We start from the raw sequence: 27,715 nt of genomic DNA on the forward strand, positions 1-27,715 counted from the left end.
AAAAGGTTAGGTAAAATCTCACAACAAGAAGCGACAGAGCAATTAGACGAAAAGAAGCAGAAATTACAAGCATTAGCCAAACGACTCAGAAGATACAAAAAAAGTGAAAATAGAAGGAAACAAAACCAAACATTCAACACAAACCAAAAGAAATTTTACCAGACAATAGATAACACACACATTAAAATAAACAATCCACCAAACATAACAGACATGGAACACTTCTGGAGCAACATATGGTCAAACCCGGTACAACATAACAGGCATGCACAGTGGATACAAACAGAAACAGACACATACAAGATGATACCACAAATGCCTGAAGTGAAAATTTTGCAACATGAAGTCACCCAAGCAATTAATTCTACTCACAATTGGAAAGCCCCTGGAAATGATAAAATAGCAAATTTCTGGTTAAAGAAGTTCACCTCAACACATTCACATCTAACTAAATTATTTAACAGTTACATTGCAGACCCATACACATTCCCTGATACACTTACACATGGAATAACTTATCTGAAACCTAAAGATCAAGCAGACACAGCAAACCCAGCTAAATATCGCCCCATAACATGCCTACCAACAATATACAAAATATTAACTTCAATCATTAAACAGAAATTAATGACACATACAACACAGAACAAAATTATAAATGAAGAACAAAAAGGCTGTTGCAAAGGAGCACGAGGATGTAAAGAGCAACTGATAATAGATGCAGAGGTGACATATCAAGCTAAAACTAAACAAAGGTCGCTACACTACGCATACATTGATTACCAAAAAGCTTTTGATAGTGTACCCCACTCATGGTTACTACAAATATTGGAAATATACAAAATAGATCCTAAATTGATACAGTTCCTAAACATAGTAATGAAAAATTGGAAAACCACACTTAATATCCAAATAAATTCAAATAATATCACATCACAGCCAATACAGATTAAGCGTGGAATATACCAAGGAGACTCATTAAGTCCTTTCTGGTTCTGCCTTGCTCTGAACCCACTATCCAACATGCTAAATAATACAAATTATGGATACAATATTACTGGAACATACGCACACAAAATCACACATCTGCTATACATGGATGATCTAAAACTACTGGCAGCAACAAATCAACAACTCAACCAATTACTAAAGATAACAGAAGTATTCAGCAATGATATAAGTATGGCTTTTGGAACAGACAAATGTAAGAAAAATAGCATAGTCAAGGGAAAACACACTAAACAAGAAGATTACATGTTGGATAACCACAGCGACTGCATAGAAGCGATGGAAAAAACAGATGCCTATAAATATCTAGGATACAGACAAAAAATAGGAATAGATAATACAAATATTAAAGAAGAACTAAAAGAAAAATATAGACAAAGACTAACAAAAATACTGAAAACAGAATTGACAGCAAGTAACAAGACAAAAGCTATAAATACTTATGCCATACCAATATTGACCTACTCATTTGGAGTAGTGAAATGGAGTAACACAGACCTAGAAGCACTCAATACACTTACACGCTCACAATGCCACAAATATAGAATACATCACATACATTCAGCAACAGAAAGATTCACATTAAGCAGAAAGGAAGGAGGAAGGGGATTTATCGATATAAAAAACCTACATTATGGACAGGTAGACAATTTAAGAAAATTCTTTATAGAACGAGCAGAAACTAGCAAAATACACAAAGCAATCACTCATATAAATACATCGGCTACACCACTACAATTTCATAACCACCTCTACAACCCTTTAGACCACATAACATCAACAGATACGAAGAAAGTAAATTGGAAAAAGAAAACACTTCATGGCAAGCACCCGTATCATCTAACACAGCCACACATCGATCAAGACGCATCCAACACATGGCTAAGAAAAGGCAATATATACAGTGAGACAGAAGGATTCATGATTGCAATACAGGATCAAACAATAAACACCAGGTATTACAGCAAGCATATTATTAAAGATCCTAATACCACAATAGATAAATGCAGACTTTGTAAACAACAAATAGAAACAGTAGATCACATCACAAGCGGATGTACAATACTAGCAAATACAGAATACCCCAGAAGACATGACAATGTCGCAAAAATAATACATCAACAGCTTGCCTTACAACATAAACTTATAAAACAACACGTTCCTACATACAAGTATGCACCACAAAATGTACTGGAGAATGATGAATACAAATTATACTGGAACAGAACCATTATAACAGATAAAACAACGCCACATAACAAACCTGACATCATACTCACCAATAAAAAGAAGAAATTAACACAATTAATCGAAATATCCATACCCAATACAACAAATATACAAAAGAAAACAGGAGAAAAAATTGAAAAATACATCCAACTGGCTGAGGAAGTCAAAGACATGTGGCATCAGGATAAAGTTGACATCATACCAATTATACTATCAACTACAGGAGTCATACCACACAATATCCACCAATACATCAATGCAATACAGCTACATCCAAACATATATATACAATTACAGAAATCCGTAATTATTGATACATGTTCAATTACCCGAAAGTTCCTAAATGCAATATAACATGTACCGTACAGCAAAAAGGAAGTGACGCTTGATAAAGGTCCGCGTCACTCCATTCTTAACCAGACTTCTAAAAAGTCTGAGAAAGTAATCAAATAATAATAATAATAATATACAGGGTGATTCAAAAAGAATACCACAACTTTAGGAATTTAAAACTCTGCAACGACAAAAGGCAGAGCTAAGCACTATCTGTCGGCGAATTAAGGGAGCTATAAAGTTTCATTTAGTTGTACATGTGTTCGCTTGAGGCGCTGTTGACTAGGCGTCAGCGTCAGTTGATGCTAAGATGGCGACCGCTCAACAGAAAGCTTTTTGTGTTATTGAGTAGGGCAGAAGTGAATCGACGACAGTTGTTCCACACTAACGGGAAAGTCAACCGTCACAATGTCTGTATATGGGGCACTGAGAATCCGCGGGAAACAACTCAGTATGAACGTGACTCGCCTAAGGTGAACGTTTTCTGTGCCATTTCAGCCAATAAAGTTTTTGGTCCCTTTTTCTTCGAAGGTGCTACTGTAACTGGACTACAGTATCTGGAGATGTTAGAGAATTGGCTGTTCCCTCAGCTCGAACAAGAAGCACAACAATTCATATTTCAGCAGGATGGAGCGCCACCACATTGGCACTTATCTGTCCGTAACTACCTGAACGTCAACTACCCGAGGCGATGGATCGGCCGCCAGGCAGCCCATGACAGAGCACTTCATCACTGGCCTCCAAGAAGCCCTGATCTTACCCCCTGCGATTTTTTCTTATGGGGGTATGTTAAGGATATGGTGTTTCGGCCACCTCTCCCAGCCACCATTGATGATTTGAAACGAGAAATAACAGCAGCTATCCAAACGGTTACACCTGATATGCTACAGAGAGTGTGGAACGAGTTGGAGTATCGGGTTGATATTGCTAGAGTGTCTGGAGGGGGCCATATTGAATATCTCTGAACTGGTTTTCGAGTGAAAAAAAACCTTTTTAAATACTCTTTGTAATGATGTATAACAGAAGTTTATATTATGTTTCTTTCATTAAATGTACATTTTTAAAGTTGTGGTATTCTTTTTGAATCACCCTGTATAAAAAAGAACATTACAACTTCACTCTTTCTTTGGTTACTCTCAATGCGCATTCTGTATTCATTACGCGGTGCATTCCATTTAGCATGTCCTAAAGACTACAGTTCTTCCTCGCTTTCGCTGAGGAGTGCAATGTCACCAGCACATCGTATCAGTGGCATCCTTTCACCCTGACCTATAATCCCGCTGTTGAAGTTATCTTTTACTTCTGCAAGTGCGACTTTTTGCTGTACGAAATGGACAGTAGGAAGGTTAGACATGATAACGACAGTAAAATTGGAGAAATTCAGTCTTATGAAGATGAGTAATAATCATCCTTCCTCGTTTACCATTCACAAGTGCGAAGGAAAATGGTGCGGTATGATTGAGTACGCAACGACATACACCCTCCTCCACAGTGACAAGGCGGTGCCTTATGAACTACCAGTCGGGATTCCTGTATCCCCGTGTACCTGCTGTGGGGCGTGGACCGCCTGCACAGGCTGAGCAGTGCTGTAAAGTAGACGTACAACCTTCGCGCGCTCAAATATCGCCGTTAGGACGAAATCCTCTCACTCTGGGGGTAACCGATACACCGCCTATCACATTGCGGCCTTGGCCTTGAGTGTATCTCTCTCTCTCTCTCTCTCTCTCTCCCCCCTGCGACCAGGGCACCTATTCCTAACAGATTGCTCCAAGGCATGTGCAGTGTTGGCGAATCATCGATACTGATTTCGATTTCATCATCGATGTCCAAACATAGGTGACAGTAATCGACCTTAATACAGCGATATGGCTAGTATCGATGTCAAATGAAAATTTGCAGGATCTCTCTAAAGTCCCGCAACAATCTCAAAAAAATCATAAGTTGGAGGCTGGTGGATATATATATATATATTGTTGTGGACATGAACGGGGGCGTGATTCTTTTTCTTTCTTTTGTTACTATTTGTTTTCTCTTTTATTTTCTTTAAATATTAGTATTCTTTTCTCTTATGTTGGTTAATTTTTAAATTTCTTATTATTTTCTCCTAAAAGTTTTGTTCTTGCTTGTTTATGCACTTTTTTCTTTGTATTATGAGTAAGTTTTGTTAAACTAAATGGTCTTCTTGCAGTAATTTGATTTAATTATCAAGTGATCTTGGATTTAGCAATTGATTTAGTACCGGGATAATTCGTGCCAGCAGCCGCGGTTATACGATGGATACAAATGGTTCAAGTGGCTCTGAGCACTATGGGAGTTGATATATTGAGGTCATCAGTCACTTACAATACTTAACTAGCCTAAGGACATCACACGCATCCATACCCGCGGCAGGATTCGAACCTGCGACCGTAGCAGTCGCGCGGTTCCGGACTGAAGCGCCTATAACTGCTCGGCCACCGCGGTCGGCACGATTGATACAACTGAATATTATTGGTTAAAACAGTTGTTTATTTTATTAGGGTTAAAATATAAACTTGTCATCCATTCTTACTGTAAATATATGATGTGCTCATACAATAAATCCTATTAGTCCAATTGACAGTATGGCGTAGATTATACCTAGTGTTCCGATCGATTCAATTTTACCCCTTTCTTGGCATACAATGTGTGAAATAATACCAAAACCTGGTAAAATTAAAATGTAAACTTCTGGGTCTCCAAAGAATCAAAATAGATGTTGATACAGAATTGGGTCACCCCGTGAGAAGGGGGGGGGGGGGGGTGGTACTCTCTCTTGCGTGTAAGGACACATTTTGTGGGAATAGTTACCTCAAATATTACCTCATTACTTCGCATTCACAACAGATAACGGTTCAAATGGTTCAAATGGCTCTGTGCACTATGGGACTTAACTACTGAGGTCATCAGTCCCCTAGAACTTAGAACTACTTAAACCTAACTAACCTAAGGATATCACACACATCCATGCCCGAGGCAGGATTCGAACCTGCGACCGTAGCGGTCACGCGGTTCCAAACTGACACGCTTAGAACCGCACGGCCACATCGGCCGGCAACAGATAACGGCCAAAGGCATTATCTCTCTCAGAAAGAAAAACGAAGGGAGAAACGGACTATCACCTAACATACTTCAGGCAGCATATAAAACAGTGACTAACACACTGACGGGAAATAAATCGCAACACCAAAATATAATGTAGAATACATTTGTCTACTAGGCCTATTCCGAAAGTAAGGTCCGATTGGTCGCAAAATGGAAACCACAGTGAAAATGCGATGAAGCTTTGCATAGGTGTGATGGACACTGCCTCCAATATGCCCGGTGGTCGCGTCACATCTGTCTTTTCAGTTCTGAGCGCACAGTGAGCACGTAAAGATGCCTAGAAAACAGTGCCTCCCGTCAAAAATGAGTGATCTTGAGAGATTTCGCCTGGTTGGATGCGGTCGACACAACATAAGTGTCGTGCATTTCCTTCCTCATGACAGTTCTCGGCCGCACACTGCAGGGGCAATGAGGACGGCTCTGCAGCGTTTTCGAGGCGAAGTGTTTGATCACCTGCCATACAGCCTGGACTTTGCTACCTCTGATTTTCACCTCTGCTGACGGGAACCGCTGCCTATGAAGTCAACGTTTTGGCGCAGACAACGAACTGCAGATCAGAGTAGAGAATCGGCGGAAAGTGCAGGCGGTTGCCTTCTATGACGAGGTTATTGGAAAGTTAGTACAATGCTACGACAAATGTCTCTCGACGGAGCGGTGACTGTCTACACACGTTGCTGGAAGGAGAGGCTAACTATTGCAAATAAAACACTTTCCATTTTCGCTACAACGGTTTTTATTTCGCGACCGATCGGATCTTACTTTCGGAACCTAAATTGGAATGATCACATAGATAATGTTGCGGGTGGAGCAAACCAAAGACTGCGATTCATTGGCAGAACACTTAGAAGGTGCAACAGGTCTACTAAAGAGACTGCTTACGCCACGCTTGTCCGCCCTATTCTGGATTACTGCTGTGCCGTGTGGGATCCGCGTCAGGTGGGACTGACGGATGACGTCCGAAGAGTTCAAAGAAGGGCAGCTCCTTATGTATTATCGCGAAATAAGGGAGTTGGTGCCACAGACATGATTCGTGAATTGGAGTGGCAATAATTAAAACGATGGAGTTTTTCGTTGCGACGGGATCTTCTCATGAAATTTCAATTACCAGTTTTCTCCTCCTATTGCGAAAACATGCTATTGGCACCCACCTACACGCGATAAAATAAGAGAAACCGGGGCTGGCACAGAACAATTTAAGTGCTCGTTTTTCCCGCCCTCCGTTCGAGAGTGGAACGGTAGAGAGAGACAGCTTAAAGGTGGTTCATTGACCCCTCCGCCACGAACTTTATTCTGAATATCAGAGTAATCGCGTAGATGTTTACAACGTGGTCGACAATGGACAACGCAGCAGCGGTCGGCGGTAACTACTTTCTCACGAAACGAAAGTCCTGCTGCGACTAAGTGGCGGTTTCGACAGAGTCACTATGTTCACATGAGACACATTTTCCGAAAATTTCGGAAACCGTTTCTCAGTATCATGTTTACATCTCAAGGTCTAAAGCGGATATGCTAACTCATTGAAACAGGGCGTCGGCAGGGTAGCCGAGCGGTCGGGGCACGTTGCCACGGTTCGCGCAGCTGCCCCCGTCGGAGGTTCGAGTCCTCCCTCGGGCATGGGTGTGTGCGTTGTCCTTACCGGAAGTTAGTTTAACTTACAAGGGGAGGCCACCAATTGTGAAATTCAGATTCGATTCATACTGTGCATAATAAAAGCTCATGACCAGAGGTGTAATGTGGCAAAGCACCAAGATGCACTTCTCAGCCGTTGTCTAGAAAATCGACAGTTAAAAGAAACCGTTGCGGTGAAATACTCTCTACGATTAATTGTTTTCCACAGCGTCGTGGCGCAGCGGTAAGCGCTCGGGTTCGTAATCCGAAGGTCGCCGGATCGAAGGCGGATCGCTCTCCAATTGTACCGCCTCCATTTTTCCGTTTTTTTAACAGGGTGTACCAAAGCTCTCCCGTCCGCACTGATTTTCGACGAAGTTATAAGTTGCGCTAGGGACAGCATCTACCTTCTTTCGAAGTTAGCAGGCAACTACGCTATTATGCGGCGGCTCATTTCGGCCCATTCAACGTCTGTCCTTCAAGTGTAACGAGCGAGTAACGGAGTTTATATTTCATACATGCCACAGCGAATTTGTGTTCGTGGGGTGTCTATTCTAATTCGAACGTTTGACTTACGCTATACGTATTCGTCTCGGAATATAGTTTCTACGTCTTCCGTTAACTATACGTGGTTAACATTATGAAGACAATTAATAACATTTGTGAAATACAACCTTGTTTGCGGAAAACATAATGATGTTCGAAGTCGCCAGTTTTTCCACGACAAACGACTTTCAACAACTTATTATATGCATAATTGTTGCAACTGATTGCCGGGAATTATATATATATATATATATATATATATATATATATATATATATATATATATATATATATATATATATATATATATGAATTACAAAAAACAAATACTAAAAAAAAAAGTTGCATGTTGCGAGATTCGATCCGGCGACATTCGGATTACAAACCCGAGCGCTTACCGCTGCGCCACGACGCTGTGGAAAATTATTAATCGTAGAGAGTATTTCACCGCAACGGTTTCTTTTAACTGTCGATTTTCTCGACAACGGCTGAGAAGTGCATCTTGGTGCTTTGCCACATTACACCTCTGGCCATGAGCTTTTATTATGCGCAGTATGAATCGAATCAATTTCACAATTCGCGGCCTCCCCTTGTTAGATTAAGTAGTGTGCAAGCCTAGGGACCGATGACCTCAGTAGTTTGGTCCCATAGGACTGTACCACAAATTTACAGTTTTCCATGGCGTCGGGAAAACAGGTGGTCTACTTCATGGTTTATCGATTGGACAATAAGTTACTCTGTCCATGTTAGTCGGATATTATGAAAACAAGATATAACTCAACAGCCGAACCACGTTTAAGTTGCGTGTTTACATGGGAGCGAAAATAAATATTGAAGTGGAAAGCCAGTAGCTAGAAACGGATTACAGTAATCGGTTTTTCAGTGTTCATGTGACCAACTAGAAGCGGTATTGGTTAATTTGTTGACGAAATCAGTTTTGGGAGCGCATGTACACGTAGTAAGTTTAACACACGGTGGGCCGCTTGCAGGAGAACCATTCACAGGCTGTATGATCCATCGTACGGGAAGGATCAAAGCTGGAAGCGAATCGACCTCGGACGAAGCCTGCTTGTTCACCGGAGAATACTGAAGCAGTAAGACTCGCCGTACAGAGAAGCCCCAGCAAATGTTGCAGAAAGTCAGCGGTGCAGCTGGGCATAACCGGACGCTCTGCTCATCGGATTCTTAAAGGTGACCTCTGGACGTAGCCGTATAGGATTACCTCTGCTCGTTTTCAAACCGCGTTTACTCGAATAAAATTCTCGAGCTTTCTATGGCCATCTCCGCCATCGTCGTCTTTCGAACTGTATTTTGTGTCCGTTCTCCAGGCAGTTCTCAGCTGGGGCCGAATTGTCAAGCTGTCTTTGTTTAATATGTCGGGTGTCCCCGCTACCACGCTCTCCAATCGTGCGAATTGTCTGGCCTATTGGTGCCGCGTACACACCGAGCACTTGAAGAGTTACGACGTGATGAAACGTCTCTGTGAAGTCCTTTCATAAGACGCTTGTCGAATTCGGTACAGCTTATTCACTCTACTACCTGATTTTAGCTCAATTCATGAAATCTTCCAGAAAGACTGAGCACTCAAGTAAGATCTATTGTATGATATATGTGTGTTTCAATGTGGGATTTCGGTTTTGTTTTCTGGGAAACGCTGAGTTGGTCATCGTCTGCTCGAAGCAGACGATGTTACTTCTCGTGCGAAGGAGAGCACAGGATGACCAACTTAGGTTTCCAGTACCTGAACAGAGATGTTTACCCATCTTATTCGAGGGCTGTTTCTGTGTGTGAGGTTGGTGACGGAGGGCTACCCCTCTGGTAGCTTCCGCTGCACGGGGAGCTACTAGGTAGTCTCAATAGAGAAAGCGGCACTCTTCGGTGAAAGCTTGGTGAGCATTTCAGGGCGTTTCAGGTGATAGGAAGCAGGTTAAGACTTCGTTGTGTTTAACTGTTGAAATACTTAAGAACTTCAGCTTAACTGAAGCGTGTGAAGCGAGTTATTTTTCCGAATGTGCCATAATTATATTGCTTTAAACACGCGATTTTTGGGTGGTTGAGTTAAAAGTGTGGAAGTTACTTTGTTCATTTTGAACAACGATGAAGTAGATTTTCAAACGGTAAATCTGATTAGGAAAAGCTGGTTAGGATCACTTCAACCGTACGTGAGTGTAATACTGTGTCAAAGCGAGTATGACTTTTAATCTTATATTTTGTGGAAGTTGCTTTTGTCTTTGTGTGTAGATTTTGTGCCACGTGTTTTGTAATAAATGACCCTTCTTGTTCACCACGGCACTGCAATAGGCTTTATTTTAAGTTTGCTTGATTAATGACCTATAATTTCTGCAAGAATATCTGTTCTTTCGTGCGCTTTCTACAAAGCAGCACAACAGTTTGAGTCAGAATGCACCACGTGCTCTAGTTCGGCCGTTTGCAAGCAGCAGACGCAGTTAGTATGTTGAATAATTATCGCACAACCTATTGCATTGGTTAAGCCTCTGTCCAGAATAGTGCTTGCGTAGAATCGTAAAGCGAATCTCACTGAGATATTTTTATGGTATGAATGCAAAGGAGATGATAGTATCACTGTCTCCCACCCCCGTTTTCTGCGTTTTTTCTTGCTGTAATTAAATTCTGCTCTGTTACATTCTCACCAAATTCTTACTTAAACATTTCTAGTCAGGCACCAGTTATGTGTAGTTAGGATGTGCAACCAAATACTTAGATACAATAAATAATCTACGTGAAAGATAAATTCTGTGGTGTTGATCTTACCCACTTACTCCGATTTCCAATCCTGAATTAATCAAGTTGCTTCATGCACGACCTGGGGTGCTATTTATCTGGCTACTTAAAGAAATTTGCATACTTGTAATTAAATTATTAATGTAATTGAAACTAATAATTTTCCAGCTCCGTTTTTTTTTCCTAAATGGTTAGGAAGGGCGTGGGCTGGTGGCGACCCTGAATTTCTGAATTTTTATCATTATTTGTGTGAGAGAAGCAGCTAGAAATGCGAGATAACGTATATGGCTCGATGAGAAACGACGTAAAGATAGTAATACGTTACAGTCTTTAACAGGGCGCAACACATCTCGTACCTTGGGGGCGGGCCGGAACACTGGTCTCAGTTCATGTCTCTACAGCACACGTCCAGAGTTGCTGTTCGTTGTCCCACAGTCCCAGAGGACAGATACTACTGTTCCCCCGTTCGACGGAAGATGGGGAACACACTCTCAACATTTGGTTTCCAGACGAGGCGGCACATTTCCATTTGGACGGTGCGTTTAACAAACATGATGTACCCTTTTGGGATACCAGCCATCCGCAAGTGCTTCATGAACGACATTATCATGCTCCGAGGATTACAGCATGGGTCATAATTTCCGTCACGGACTTATTGGAAGAAACTAAACAGTACGCAGCAATAACTTTCTTCAGAGATAATTGCTACTGCGTGGTCCTTCAACACGCAGTAGCTCATGCAAGCTGTAGCAAGGCCACATACCGCAGACACTGTTGGATTTCTTAAACGAGCGTTTAGATACACGGGTCATTTCACTCAGATTTCCACGTCGTTTCGATAACGGTCAATTTTGGCTCCCCTATAGTCCATACTTCAACGCATGGGACTTCTTTTCTTGGGGATACCGAAAGGAAAAAAATTTCTCGAAATGTCCACAAGATTTAATGGAGCCCAGACGCGGTATTCTTTAGGCATTTAGTGACATTACAGAACACTTGTGCCAAAGTGTGGCCGGCCGGCGTGGCCGAGCGGTTCTAGGCGCTACAGTCTGGAACCGCGCGACCGCTACCGTCGCAGGTTCGAATCCTGCCTCGGGCGTGGATGTGTGTGGTGTCCTTAGGTTAGTTAGCTTTAAGTAGTTCTAAGTTCTAGGGGACTGATGACCTCAGCAGTTAAGTCCCATAGTGCTCAGAGCCATTTGAACCATTTTTTTGTGCCAAAGTGTTAACACTTCCATGATGTGAAGGAAGATAGGAATGAAAATGGACATATTGAGCATATCCTGAGTTAGACCAATTATCTAACGTGTTTTTTCAATGGTAGTGTAAGTTCGTTTGGGTTTGTCTTGACAGTAAAGTGTTTATTCAAAAACAAATTAGCGACACATTCTGTGCGCCATCCTGTATCTGATTTTTTAAAAATTGATTTCTTGATTAATGCAACAATTTCAAAGATGGTTTTAGCATTCCGCACTCCGTCTTCAGGCCACAAGTGGTCCATCGGGACCATCCGACCGCCGTATAATCCTCAGCTGAGGATGCGGATAGGAGGGGCGTGTGGTCAGCACACCACTCTCCCGGTCGTTATGATGGTTTTCTGTGACCGGAGCCGCTACTGTTCGGTCGAGTAGCCCGTCAGTTGGCATCACGAGACTGAGTGCACCCAGAAAAATGGCAACAGCGCATGGCGGCCCGGACGGTCACCCATCCCAGTGCCGGCCACGCCCAACAGCGCTTAACTTCAGTGATCTGACGGGAACCGGCGTATCCACTGCGGCAAGGCCGTTGCCCCCAAAGATGGTTTTGCACTGGTTAAATTAGAATCAACTGTTCTACAACACTGCACACTGAGGTGACAGAAGTCATGGCGTAGCTCCTAATACCGTGCCGAACCTCTTTTTTCCCGTTCTCCTGCCTCCAGTTCACTGGGTGTTTGTGTTGTACTCATCATTTCATCATCATTTATGAAAGTGGCGAGACTGGACTGAGCAAAGGTTGGGAATTTGTATGGGCGCTGATAACGGCGCAGTTGAGCGCCCCATAAACCAAACCATCATCATTTTTTCCCCAGCTCAGTACAACAACTCAACATGGCGTGGACTCAGCAAGTCGCAGGAAGTCTCCTACAGAAATACTGAGCCATGTTCCCTGTATAGCCGTCCGTACCTGCGAAACTGTTGCTGGTGCAGGATTTTGTGCACGAACTGATCCCTCGATCCCATAAATGTTCGATGGGATTAATATTGGGCCATCTGACTGGTTAAAACATTCAGTCAGATTCTCCAGAATGTTCTTCAAACCAATCGGGAAAAATTGTGGCCAAGTGACATGTTTGGGAACATGAGGCCCATGAATGGCTGCCAATGGTCTGTTGTGGTTCAGTTGACCTAGTCCATTCCATGTAAACACAGCCCACACCACTATGGAGAAACCACCAGCTTGCAGTGCCTTGTTGACAACTTGTGGCCATGGCTTAGTGGGGGTCTACGCCATACTCGAACTTTACTATCAGCTCTTACCAATTGAAATCGGGACTCATGTGACCAGGCCACAGTTTTGGAGTCGTCCAGGATCCAGCCGATATGCTCACTAGCCCAGGCGAAGTGCTGCAGGCGATGTCGACCTCTCGGCAAAGGCACTCGCGTCGGACGTCTTCTGCCATAGCCCATTAACACCAGATTTCGCCGCACTGTCATAATGTCTACGTTCGTCGTACATCCCACATCGGTTATTTCACGCAGTTGCTGTGGTTCAATTCTTTTATCTTGGCGGTTCGCGCATGACCGGCCAGACGCGGGAGATTGCTGCGTTGCCAGTTGTACGCGCCAAGAGAAGCAGCGCCATAGTATAGTTCGCAAATTTACGTTTAGGGGATAGCGCGGCGCAGCTTATGAAGTAAAGCCACCATGGCCACATTAACGTTTTCGCTGCTACAGAGACGTGCTCCCCGCATTCCGCGATGTGCGCGATTTTGTCATCACTGCACTGCTCGCCTGTGCAGACACATGGTGTTTCGACTGCTTTGACACACTTATCATTCGATTTCACAAAAATTATTTGGCCCAAAAATTTGATTTTTACACATCTTCTTGACTGATACCTTCCCCCCCATAAATGACTTAATTTTGTTTCGATGTTCAACGCAGTTATTGTGCAGCATTAGATGTAGTAAACCATTGCACGAAATGTTGAAGAGTTTGCAGAAGTAATAGTCCACAGTGTGTACTTTCCATGTGGTCGATTTTTTGCCACTAGAAATTTCAAAAAATTACAGTCAAACGAATAAAATTCGTGAAGTAAGACACTTCGATGTTTTTAAATAAAGAAAATATTAAGCATCGAACAAGATCTGAACCCAGAATCATTTGCATAGTAGCCAAACACCTTAACCATTACGCTAACACAGCTTGTCATTTAATAGAGTTCCTGGAGTACTTTAAAGAAGCAAGCAAACTAACGACAAACACTGTTGGTATGTCTATGAATTACTCACGTATCGTCTAAGTACAATAGGAAATAAACAATTACCACTGTTCTTTATTGCGAAAAAGCGGTTAGTGAGAATGAATTTCCTTGCTATCGCCTGAATTAGGAGGATTATTGCTTGTTTGGTTTAATTAATAGAATATGAAGCAATTGTTATGAAGAATGCTTTCTCCAAACTTTCTATAAAAGAAAGACTGCTATCAAGACATTGCTTTTGTTCAGTTACTTTATTTATGACTGAATGTTTCTAAAACTGAACACACTTGTCCGTGCTCTGCACTGCAGTGGAGCTCTGGCAACGTCGTTCTCTGTTCATTGGCTGACTGTGTTTTGTGATGTCAGATGCGCAGAACGAACCTAAACTTGGCCGCCGTCGTAAATGACGCGCACTTCCGTCGGTTATCGCTGACCAGTCTACACAAACGCTTCTCTCGGTCGTTAAGTGAAGGTAATTGGTTCAAATGGCTCTGAGCACTATGGGACTTAACATCTATGGTCATCAGTCCCCTAGAACTTAGAACTACTTAAACCTAACTAACCTAAGGACATCACACAACACCCAGTCATCACGAGGCAGAGAAAATCCCTGACCCCGCCGGGAATTGAACCCGGGAACCCGGGCGTGGGAAGCGAGAACGCTACCGCACGACCACGAGCTGCGGGCGTTAAGTGAAGGCCGTCGGCCACTGCTTTGTCCGTGGTCAGAGGTAGTACCTGTAATCTGGTATTCTCGGCACACTCTTGACACTGCATCTCGTGGAATATTTAATTTGCTAACGATTTCCGAAATGGAATATTCCACGCGCCTAGCTCCATCTACCATTCCGCACTCAAAATCTGTTAATTCCCACCGTGCACCCATATTCACATAGCATTGTTACCAATTAAAAACAAGTATTTCAAACAGCACGAGCACATGCTACTTGATACACGGAAGCAACCATATAAACAATGAAAGCCATTCTTGCTTCATCGTTCTGATTAACATAAGACACTTTCGCCCACCACTGAAATTATCCGACTCTTTCCGTGCACGAGGTCTGCTCAAAAAAATTCCGGTTCATAATTCCTCTCCAATGGGATGTTGGAGCGAAATACACTTGGCATCCATGGACTCGCCTGAGTTTAATGTGTAACTGCAGGAAGCTTCATTGTTGTATGTCTGTTAGTCATTGTTCAGTGCAGTATTGAGTAGAATGTCGTGTCGCACAGTTTGCGAATTTCGAGATGGCAGAGTTAGAGGAGCAACGCGTCTGCATTAAATTCAGCGTTAAACTTTGGAAAACCTTTACACACACACACACACACACACACACACACACACACACACACACCATATGATGGGTGGCAGGGTGGGTGGGTGTTTGGGGTCAAACAGTGAAGTGATCGGTCCCACTGGATTAGGGAACAAAAGGTCGTGTCCTTTCAAAAGAACCATTCCGGCATTTGTCTGAAGCGATTTAGGGAAATTACGAAAAACCTAAACCAGGATGGCCGCACGGGGGATTGAACCGTCGTCCTCCAGAATGCGAGTCAGTGTGCCAAGCACTGCCCCACCCACGACGGCTCATCTCCCGTATCGGCAGCCCAGGTCTGGGCTTCCAATTGCCCTTCGTGTCCAATCCCTGAACTGGAGTACCACCTCTACTTGATGTCGATTCGCGTACACCTCCATGGTGTACACCTGGGCCACGGCTTCGCGTATGTCCATGGACGACATATTGAATAGCATTCGTTGGCAGATGGCTTCAGTGTTTTCACTGCCCAGCTGGTGGCTATATCTCGTGCTCTTGAGCACATCCGTTCACGGTTCTTCTGTGCACTGACTCCTCGAGCAGCCTACAAGCTCTCGACCAGTGCTACCCTCGTCATCCTTTGATAGCGACCATCCAGGAGTCCCTCTGTGCCCTGGAACGGTCCGGTCGTTCAGTGTTGTTTCTCTGGACCGCAGGTGACGTCGGAATCCCAGGCAACGAACTTGCTGACAGGCTACAATCTGTGTGAAATCTTATGGGACTTAACTGCTAAGGTTATCAGTCCCTAAGTTTACACAATACTTAACCTAAATTATCCTAAGGACAAACACAAACCCCCATGCCCGAGGGAGGACTCGAACCTCCGCCGGGACCAGCCGCACGGTTCCTGACTGCAGCGCCAAGACCGCTCGGCTAATCCCGCGCGGCCCGACAGGCTACGCGGAAACCGCTTATGGATATCGGCTTCTCTGCAATTTACCTGCGTTCAGTACTACGCCGCCAGGTTTTGCAGCTTTGGGAGACGAAATGGCATAACATCAGCACACGCAACAAACTTCGTGCCATTAAGGAGGTTACGAGTGTGTGGCAGTCTTCCATACGGGCCTCTCGCAGGGACTCTGTGGTTCTCTGCCGGCTCCGCATTGGCCTTGCTTCGGTGACAAAAGGGCCACCTCCTGCGCCGTGATGGCCACCTCAGTGTCGGTGCGGTGCCCGGCTGACAGCCGCCCATATCTTGGTCACCTGTCGTTCTTTGTCTGCCCTGCGACGGACTCTGTTACCGGACTCGTTGCCATTAATTTTAGCTGACAACGCCCCATCAGCTAATTTAGTTTTATGTTTTATACGCGACGGTGGGTTTTATCATCCTATATAAGTTTTTGCGGATCTTCTTTCTCCCTTTCTGTTCTGCACTCTAATGCTTTTAGGGTGGATGTTTTAATGTGTCGCAGAGTGGCTGGCTTTTCCTTTTTATTCTCGTGGTCGGCCAGCCGCGGTCATCTGCCCTCTTGTTTTTACCCCTTTTACCTGTTTCTTGTTTCTCTGTATGCTTTGGCCGGCCGCTGTGGCCGAGCGGTTCTAGGCGCTTCAGTCCGGAACCGCACTGCTGCTACGACCGCAGGTTCGAATCCTGCCTCGGGCATGGATGTGTGTGATGTCCTCAGGTTAGTTAGGTTGAAGTAGTTCTATGTCTAGGGGACTGATGACCTCAGAAGTTAAGTCCCATAGTGCTTAGAGCCATTTGAACCATTTCTCTAGGGTTTGCTTTTCCTGTTTTTGTCCATACTAGTGTTGGTTGTCATTCTGTCATTATTTTGGTTCTTCCTTTCTCTTGTTATTGTCCTGTACGTCCTCTTTTCTTCTTTCCGTTGTGTAATTATTTTACCAGGAACAAGGGACCGATGACCTCGCAGTTTGGTCCCTTCCCCCCTCCTCCTTTTAAACAACCAACCAACCAATCAACCAACCAACCTCTCTGACCTAGTCTGAGCCTCAGCCACCTGTCTGAGAGTATCAGAGCAACGAGGTTGAGTACACGTTTGCAGAACAGACCGACATGATCCTTCTCAATGGCGGAGCTCACGGTAACGGTATGGCTGCTCGTCGCCTTCGTTCTCCACAACGTCCGACTCCATCGCGTACCCTTTTCGCAATAATTACGCGACGGCTTCGAGAAAGGAGCACCTTCACATCAGCAGGCGTGATTGGGGTGTCCCAAGGAGAGGCCGCACATCCGAGTTGGAAGAGGACGTGCTGCATAACATTGAAGAGAACCCTTCAAATAGCGTTCTAGGAATTTCTCTGGCTGTTAATGACTGGGACTGTAGAACAAGTGATGTACTGGATCACGCCTAATAAATTACTTGTAAAAGCGGTCGCGTTACCACCATTGATGAATTTCTGAGTAGAACCAACTGATTTGTGTGTAATATATACATTCTAACTTCTGGACCATTTTCAGTGCAGTAATGTGTTCACTGTAAATGAGTATTGTAGTAGTTATATGTTCATTACCTTACATAAATTTTTTTTTATTTTAAATTGAAAGCATTAATGCGATCTCAGTAAATGAGTGTTTGTAAAATGATTCTTTCATATAGTGCTCATTAAAAAAAATGAATATTTCACTTGGGACCTGTGGAAGGTACATTAGCTTATTTGTTTCAGTTGTAGATATTTGTCATATATTATTGTTTCTTTTTGACAATTTCTACATCCTGGAGGACCACCTCACTACGGATCAATTGGAATGAATGTTAATCTAATCCACGTTTCTAAAATGTAGCAGCACAGAAGCGGTACGTTTCCAGACATTGTTTCCAACGCAAAATATTACACACTCACTCCCCTCCACATGTTCTAGAAGTTTGTAACGGGACTTTCGGAATAACTTGTATAGTTACAGGGATCATCATGACATTCGTAAATATTTCTTTTACATCAGTTAAAATGACTTTGTGGATGTGGCTTAGTCCACTGGCAGATCTTCTACTGGGAAGAGGTTACGGAAGAGCACGCAGAAGATTCAGAATTTGGAAGAGCCTCTAATGCAGATGACGTAGCTACTATTTCTTACTGTTTCGAAAATTACTACAGTAACTGAAGATGGTCTGGGTGAAACAGTATCAGGTGAACCAATGGGCGAAACTACTTCTACAGATGCAGCAGGTGGGGGCAGACTATTCGGCAGAATTTGAAGAAACATTTCCTCAAAGTGATGGAGCTGATTCTGATGCTAATTGGCTGAAAATATGGATATATGCATGGTGTGAAGTTGGTTGTGGTCCCCAATCTCTTGGGGAAATGTTACCCTCCTGAAGTCCTGTTGACATAGCCAGTCATGCTGCTGATTTGTTTAAACTTTCTCAGCACAGATTTCGTGCTCGTAATTCATTGGTACAAATATTTACCATCAGTCAAAACGGTTCAAATGGCTCTGAGCACTGCGGGACTTAACTTCTGAGGTCATCAGTCCCCTATAACTTAGAACTACTTAAACCTAACTAACCTAAGGGCATCACACACATTCATGCCCGAGGCAGGATTCGAACCTGCGACCGTAGCAGCAGCGCGGTTCCGGACTGTAGCGCCTAGAACCGCTCGGCCACCCCGGCCGGCTACCATCTGTCACGTTGAATTTAGACACACATAATAAACTGTGAAAGTTTTTGATTATTATTCGCGAAAGAGCATTTACTGATATGTGTTTCATTATTAAGTTAAATAAAACATTGTACCTTAAAGAGTTAAGCAAAACATTCTACTTGTACAGTAAGGCAGAGGTTCTAGAGTTTATTATTATTTGTATAGTGAAACGTCCCCTTAGAAAAATTTATACAAGACTGTGCTTAAACTGACACGCAATATTTTTAGCGCAACGCAATCTGACTTTCAGTAATCCCTACAAAAGAATGGCCCTGACTAACATTAACCTATACATAACCTTTCACAAATCACTTACCACACAAAAATCTTCGTTACTCGGACTACTGCAATACAGCGAGCGCCACTACTGCCAGCTAAATAAAAGATTCTAGCTACTGAAGGCACTAACTACTGATAGGCATAGTTAGCAAATGAAAGATTTTGATAGAGAACAAACAATGTATTTACCTTAATAGTGTTCAAAAGTCATAATATATATATATATATATATAGCAGTTCATGACATCCATTCTTACAAATGTACTGTTTCTGATGGACACACGTCCAGATCATCCGCTCTCAAAAATCCGCCATCTCACTTCCCCTCATCCACCAGTGCTGGCGGCTCACCTCCAACTGCGCAACGCTATGTGCTGTTAACATCCAGCTGCCCAACATTACAATGGCAGACAACAATGCAAACTAGCCACAGGCTGCACACAGCACAGCCAGTGATTTTCATACAGAGCGCTACGTGGCGTTGCCAATGAGAAAACATAAACAGCCTACTTACAATAGGTCCGATAGACCTCCACTACTTTGGGTTACTAATGCAAAATGTGTTTACCATATTAAATTTGAGCTATGTTTGATAGAGCGCAGTCGTATTTGTTAACTGATGTCCACTGAGATGGCAAAAGTTGTGGGATACAGAGATCACGGTAGTATCGCGGACATAAGGCGTAAAAGGGCAGTGCATTGGCGAAGCTGTCATTTGTCCTCAAATGATTCGTGTGAAAAGGTTTTCCATGTGTGACAAAATCTGGCGTTAATGGGCTATGGCAGCAAACGATCGACGCGAGTGCCTTTGCTAAAAGCACGATATCGTGTGCAATCCCTCTCTTGGGCTAGTCAACATATCGGTTGGACCGTAGACGATTGGAAAATCGTGGCCTGGTCAGATGTATCCCGATTGCAGTTGGTAAGAGCTGATGGTAGCATTCGAGTGTGACGCAGACGACAGAAAGCCATGGACCCGATTTGTCAACAAGACACTGTGCAAGCTGGTGGCGGCTTCATAATGGTGCAGGCTGGGTTTACATGGAATGGGGGGGTTTCTGGCCAACTGAACAAATCACTGACTGGAAAACATTACGTTTGGCTATTTAGAGACCATTTGCAGCCACTCACAGACTGCAGTACTGACCCTACGACTTACCTTAGAAGATAAAGCAAAGGCAAACCTACGTTCCTAGCATTTGTAGACTTAGAGAAAGCTTGTGACAATGTTGACTGGAATACTCTCTTTCAAATTATGAAGGCGGCAGGGGTAAAATACATGGAGCGAAACGCTATTTACAATTTGTACAGAAACCAGATGGCAGTTATAAGAGTCAAAGGACATGAAAGGGAAGCAGTGGTTGGGAAGGGAGTGAGACAGGGTTGTAGCCTCTCCTCGATGTTATTCAATCTGTATATTCAGCAAGCAGTAAAGGAAAGAAAAGAAAAATTCGGAGTAGGTATCAAAATCCATGGAGAAGAAATAAAAACTTTGAAGTTCGCCGATGACATTGTAATTCTGTCAGAGACAGCAAAGGACTTGGAAGAGCAGTTGAACGGAATGGACAGTGTCTTGAAGGGAGAATATAAGATGAACATCAACAAAAGCAAAACGAGGATAATGGAATGTAGTCGAATTAAATCGGGTGATGCTGAGCGTATTAGATTAGAAAATTAGACGCTTAAAGTAGTAAATGAGTTTTGCTATTTGGGAAGCAAAATAACTGATGATGGTCGATGTAGAGAAGATATAGAATGTAGACTGGCAATGGCAAGAAAAGATTTTCTGGAGAAGAGAAATTTGTTAACATCGAGTATAGATTTAAGTGGCAGGAAGTCGTTTCTGAAAGTATTTGTATGGAGTGTAGCCATGTATGGAAGTGAAACATGGACGATAAATAGTTTGGACGAGAAGAGAATAGAAGCTTTCGAAATGTGGTGCTGCAGAAGAATGCTGAAGATTAGATGGGTAGATCACATAGCTAATGAGGAGGTATTGAATAGAATTGGGCAGCAGTTCTTGGCACAACTTGACTAGAAGAAGGGATCGGTTGGTAGGACATGTTCTGGGGCATGAAGGGATCACCAATTTAGTATTGGAGGGCAGCGTGGAGGGTAAAAATCGTAGAGGGAGACCAAGAGATGAATACACTAAGCAGATTCAGAAGGATGTAGGTTGCAGTAGGTAGTAAGAGATGAAGAAGCTTGCACAGGATAGAGTAACATGGAGACCTACATCAAACCAGTCTCAGGACTGAAGACCACGACAACAACATAGACTTCATGTTCTCAGACAACAGTGCCGTGTCACTGAGCCGCAATTGTTCACTACTAGATTATTAAATATGTCACATATGCACTGAGGTGACATCGCGGCTGCCATTTGTACTCGGGTGATTCATGTGAAGAGGTTTCCGACGTGATTGTGGCCGCACAATAGGAATTAACACACTTTGAACGCGGGATGGTAGTTGGAGCTAGGTGCATTGGACATTCCATTTGGGAAATCGTTAGGGAATCCAATATTCCGAGATCCACACTGACAAGAGTGTTCCGAGAATACCACATTTCAGGCATCACCTCTCACCAAGGAAAACGCAGTCACTTGATGACCTACTGCAGCGGTTTCTTCTTAGAGTTGTCAGTGCTAACAGACAAGCAACACTGCGTGAAATAACCGTGGAAATCAATGTGGGATGTACGATGAACATATCCGTTAGGATAGCGCGGCGAAATCTGGCGTTGATGGGCTATGGCAGCAGGCGAATGAGGGTAGTGACTTTGCTAACTGCACGACATCGCCTGCAGCCTCTTTTCTGGGCCCGTGACCATATCGGTTGGACCCTAGGCGGCAGGAAAACCGTGGCGTCATGACATGCGTCCCCATTTCAGTTGGTAGCAGCTCTTCTGAAAAGCACGTTGCAAGGCATCCCAGATATGGTCACTAATGTTCATGTGTGGGGAGTTTGGTGGCCAGCGGAAGTGTTTCAACTCAGAAGATTCTTCCTGGAGCCACTCTGTAGAAATTCTGGATGTGTGGGATGTAGCAATGTCCTGCTGGAATTGCCCAAGTCCGTCGGAATGCATAATGAATGGTTGCATGTGATCAGACAGGATACTTACGTACGTCTTACCTGTCAGAGTCGTATGTAGACTTGTCAGGGGTCCCATATCACTCCACCTGCACGCGCCCCACACCATTACAGGGCCTCCACAAGCTTGAACAGTCGTCTGATGACATGCGGGGTCAATGGATTCGTGAGGTTGTCTCCGTACCCGTATAAATCCATCCGCTCGATAGAATTTGAAACGAGAATCATGCGTCCACGCAACATGTTTTCAGTAAATCAACAGTACAATGCCGGTGTCGACGGACCCAGGCGAGGCGTAAAGCTTTGTGTCGTGCAGTCATCAAGGGTACAGGAGTGGGCCTTCGGCTCCGAAAGCCCATATCGATGATTCGTTGAATTATTCGCACGCTGACTCTTGTTCGTGGCCCAGCATTGAAAGCTGCAGCAATCGGCGGAAGGGTACAGATCCCACAAACCGAAGAATCCGAGTTGTAAACAAGGCACTGTGCAAGCTGACGGTGGCTCCACAATAGTGTGGGCCGTGTTTACGTGGAATGGACTGGGTCCTCTGGCGCAACTGAACCAAGCATTGACCGGGAATGGTTCTGTCCGGTTACTTGGAGACCAATTGAAGCCATTCACGGACTTCGTTCCCAAACAACAATGGAATATTTATTGATGACAATGCGCCATGTCACCGGACCAAAATTGTTCACTATGGGTTTGAAGAACATTCTGGACAATTACAGCGAATGATTTGGCCACCCAAATCGGGTGACATGAATCTCACGAACATATATGGGACATAGTCGAGAGGTCAGTCCGTGCACAGAATCCTGCATCGGCAACACATTCGCAATCGGGTTGTATGTGTCTGCCCTGCTGCCCCCTGGAGTCCGCTTCCGTCGCCTGCTTCGACAGTTGGATTTTGCCCTCCCTACCACCTTCAGAGAGGGTGAGAGCCCGACACCACCTTGGCTCCAGGCTCCGGTTCATATTTATCTCGACCTCAGCTCACTCTCGAAGGAGGGTACTCCGGCTGCAGTGTATTGCTCACGGTTTGTCGAACTTCGTGCTCGACTTGCCGGTCACACCTTTATTTACACCGATGGCTCCAAAACTGACGATGGTGTCGGCTGTGCCTTCGTCGTCGGGGCCGGCACCTTTAAATACCGGCTCCTCGACCAGTGTTCCAGCTTTACGGCCGAGCTTTTTGCTCTCCATCAGGCCGTTCAGTATGCCCGCCGCCACCGCCATTCATCGTATGTAGTCTGCTCTGACTCACTCAGTGCTCTTCAGAGCCTTGGAGCTCCCTATTCGGTCCATCCCTTGGTGCAACGGATCCGGCAGTCCCTCCATTCTTTCGCTGATAATGGTTCTCCTGTCAGCTTTCTGTGGGTTCCCGGACATGTAGGAGTGCCTGGGAATGAGGCTGCTGCTGCAGCCAAGGCTGCAGTCCTCCTGCCTCGGCCAGCCTCCCATTGTGTCCCGTCATCTGACGTTCGTGGGGTTGTTTGTAAGAGGCTTGTGTCGTTGTGGTGGGATGCTTGGTCATCCCTCCAAGGAAACAAGCTCCGGGCAGTAAAACCGCTCCCAACTGCTTGGACAACCTCCTCCCGACCATCTCGGCGAGAAGAGGTCCTTCTGACCAGGTTGCGGATTGGGCATTGCCGGTTTAGCCACCGCTACCTGCTCTCCGGTGACCCAGCCCCGCAGTGCCCTTGTGGTCAAGCATTAACAGTGCGCCATGTTTTATTGTCGTGTCCCCGCTTTAGTCAATCTCGTGTTGTCCTGTCCCTGCCATCTACCTTACCGGATATTTTAGCTGATGACGCTCGAGCAGCTGCTCGTGTTACGCGTTTTATAACCTTGACTGGCTTGTCCAAAGACATCTAACTTTTTTACTTATTTGATCTGCATCTTTGTCACGACTTTCTGGTGTCCCCCCCTCCCCTTGAGTTTTACTAGATTCCATGTGCTCTAACAACTGTGACTGGGCGCTAATGACCTCAGTAGTTGAGCGCCCTTAAACCCCACAAAAAAAAAAAAAAAAAAAAAAAAAAAAAACATTCGCAATTATGGACGGCTATAGAGGCAGCATGGCTCATTATTTCTGCGTGGGATCTCCAACGACTTGAGTCGATGACACGTAGATTTGGTGCATTAAGTCGGGCGAACGGAGGTCCGACACGATATTAATAGGTATCCCACGACTTCTGTCAACTTAGTGTGGAGCGCTGGGTGACTACGAGAGGTGGGTGGCTGTTTCCGAAGACTGTAGCCCGCAGTTCTTGCGGACCTAGACGGCAGGCTGTGGGAAGCTTTCAAGCGTTGCGTTGAGGCCTCGGCAGACGTGAACTGTTTCGCGCCGTCACGCGTTCCGCCGATAACCACAGACCGAGAGAAACGACCACCAGCCGCAACCATCGACTACCACAGGCCTCCAGATGGTCTCCCTCCCCTCTTCATCAGTTCACACCGTCGCTGCATAGCTATAAAGCAAACGGAAACACGCTTGTTCATTTCGTTCACGCGTCTAAGAGATAATGCATCATGCGCAACCGTGAAACATGAGGCGCAGTGGTATATATGCCAAAAACTGTATCTGGCATCATTGTGACTCTAAATTAGTACAAGAAGCGCCAAAAAAGCTGGTATAGACATGCGTATTCAAATACAGAGATATGTAAACAAACACGGCGCTGCAATCGCAAATGCCTATATAAGACAACAAGTGTCTGGCGCAGTTGTTAGATCGGGTACTGCTACTAGAATGGCAAGTTATCACGATTTGGGTGAGTTTGAATGTGGTGTTACAGTCGGCGATGAGGTGCCGATTTTCCCGTACGACTATTTCACGAGCCTACTGTGAATATCACGAATGCGGTAAAACGTCAGATCTTCAACATTGCTGCGGGCGGAGAAAGAGCCTGCAAGATCGGGACCAACGACGACTGAAGAGACTCGTTCAACGTGACGGAAGTGCACCCTTCCGCAAATTGCTGCAGATTTCTATCCTGGGCCATCAACAAGTATCAGCGTGCGAATAATTCAACGAAACATCATCGATATGGGCTTTCGGAGCCGAACGCCCACTCCTATACCCTTGATGACTGCACGACACAAAGCTTTACGCCTCACCGGGGTCCGTCAACACCGGCATTATGTTGTTGATGGCCTAAAAACATGTTGCGTGGACGAACGATTCTCGTTTCAAATTGTATCGAGCGGATGGACGTGTACGGGTATGGAAACAACCCCACTTATCCATGGACCCCGCATGTCAGGAGGGGACTGTTCAAGCTGGTGGAACTCTGTAACGGTGTGAGGCGTGTGCAGTTGGAGTGATATGGGACCCCTGATACGCCTTGATACGACTCTGACAGGTGACACGTATGTAAGCATCCTGTCTGATCACCTGCATCCATTCATGTCCATTGTGCATTCCGACGGACATGGGCAATTCCAACGGGACAGTGCGACATCACACACACCCAGAATTGCTACCGAGTGGCTCCACGAAGAATTTCTGAGTTAAACACTTCCGCTGGCCACCAAACTCCCCAGATATGAACATTATTGAACATTTCAGGGTTGCTATGCAACTTGCTGTTCAGAAGAGATGTTCACGCCCCTCGTACTCTTGAGGATTTATGGACAGCACTAGCAGGATTCATGGTGTCAGTTCTCTCCAGTACTACTTTAGACAGTAGTCGAGTCCATGCCCCGTCGTGTAGCTGCACTTCTGCTTGCTCGAGGCGGCTCTACACCATATAGGCAGGTGTACCAGTTTCTTTGGCTCCTCAGTGCATAATGTTTCTTCTTGATCGCTTTTTACTATACCCAAAATGTTGTATAATGCTTTGTTGTTAATACTTTACATAATAGGAAACAAAACTAATTTGGTTCTGTTGGGTAAACTCATAAAAAGAACAAAAATAAGAACGACAAACACATTTCCGCTTGATAGAAGGGAACGAAAAAAAAAAGACCTTACAAAAGAGTCCACTGCAAACACTAAAGTTTTTTCTCACTGTCATTTTGCATAATGCATTGTTCATGAACCAGTTTGCCCTCCTTGTAGCTGGACACACTTACGAAGGCAGTTTACATACCCCGTAGCAAATTGTCGAGATATGGTATATTGCTGCAATCCTCCACAGGGACCGCGCAAGGTCTCTGGTGGAAGAGGACGATTGCAAACCGCTCCCTGTAGTGTGGTCTATGCATTCGCAATGCAGTTAAGATCTGGAGAACACAGAGACCATTCCATTTGACAGATTCTGTCCTCCACTGGAAAGGTGTTCACTGGGTTGTGGCGATAGGGACGTGAATTCTCGTCCATTAGCGTGAAGCCCCCTCCAGTATGCTCACCAAATGGAGGCACATTGCGTGCGAGGATGTCGTCCCTATACTTCACTCCAGCCATCCTCCTCTGCATGATGTATCTTGCGGCTATACACGATTCCACTACAAAATGTGACTGAACTGCGGAAGGCTGGCGGTCTACGATACAGTTACTGTGGAAACGTTGTACTCGTTGCCTCCACACTCGAATATCGGTATTGTCTGGGTGGAGACTGATACGGATCTCATCAGAAAAGAAAGTTGTCTCCCACTGCTGCCCAGTCCACAACAAGGAATAGTTCCATGTCCAGCGACACGACCCCTCACCGAACCCGATTTAGCGGAGATCTTCTAGCAGTTAATCCCTGCTCATGAACTCATTGGTATCGTTTGACACCTGCAAGCGTGTAACTGTTTGGAACTCGCTGTAGACGTGTAGCATTTTGCTGAGGGTTTCTGCGTGCTGTTATACGCAGATATCGGTCCTGGACACCTCTTGTCCGCCCCCGTTAGCTGAATGGTCAGCGTGACGGATTGTCAATCCTCTGGGCCCTGGTTGGATTCCCGGCTGGGCCGGGGAATTTTCTCCACCCAGGGACTGGGTGTCGTGCTGTCATCATCATCATCCTATCATCTTCATCGACTGCAGGTCGCCCAAATGGCGTCAAATTGAAACACCGGCACCCGGCGAACGGTCTGCCCGACGGGGGGCCCTAGCCATACGATGAAAAAATAAAAACCTCATTCTTTTCCCATGGTCACTTCTGTGACGACCCTCTACTGATCCTGTCGCCACAAACTTGTTCCTTTCTAGAGACATCAAATTGACTGGCAGCGACTTTCGCTGCAACGTCCGCCTGACTCATTCGCTGTCCCGTTGGGTGACCATATGGCGCCTCTGATCGTACCTCATTGTTATCCGAACCATCCTGAAGTTAACACAACTCTTGTAAAGACACAGGCCATGTGCTGCAATGCTCACAGAAGTCAAAGTTGCCATACACTGCGCAACTGGCCCCTCACGGTAGAAACATTGACTCT

General features: G+C 44.7%; 1 protein-coding gene and 1 pseudogene across 1 annotated transcript in view; one reads left to right on the forward strand and one right to left on the reverse strand.

The window, feature by feature from the left end:
• Window positions 1-27,715, forward strand: part of LOC126209823 (uncharacterized) — a 419,427-nt gene that overhangs the window by 267,717 nt on the left and 123,995 nt on the right. The window lies entirely within an intron of this gene.
• Window positions 12,263-12,380, reverse strand: LOC126210718 (5S ribosomal RNA; annotated as a pseudogene).

The sequence above is a fragment of the Schistocerca nitens genome, chromosome 10 (genome assembly GCF_023898315.1).
Source record: "Schistocerca nitens isolate TAMUIC-IGC-003100 chromosome 10, iqSchNite1.1, whole genome shotgun sequence".
In the NCBI taxonomy this organism is placed as follows: domain Eukaryota; kingdom Metazoa; phylum Arthropoda; class Insecta; order Orthoptera; family Acrididae; genus Schistocerca; species Schistocerca nitens.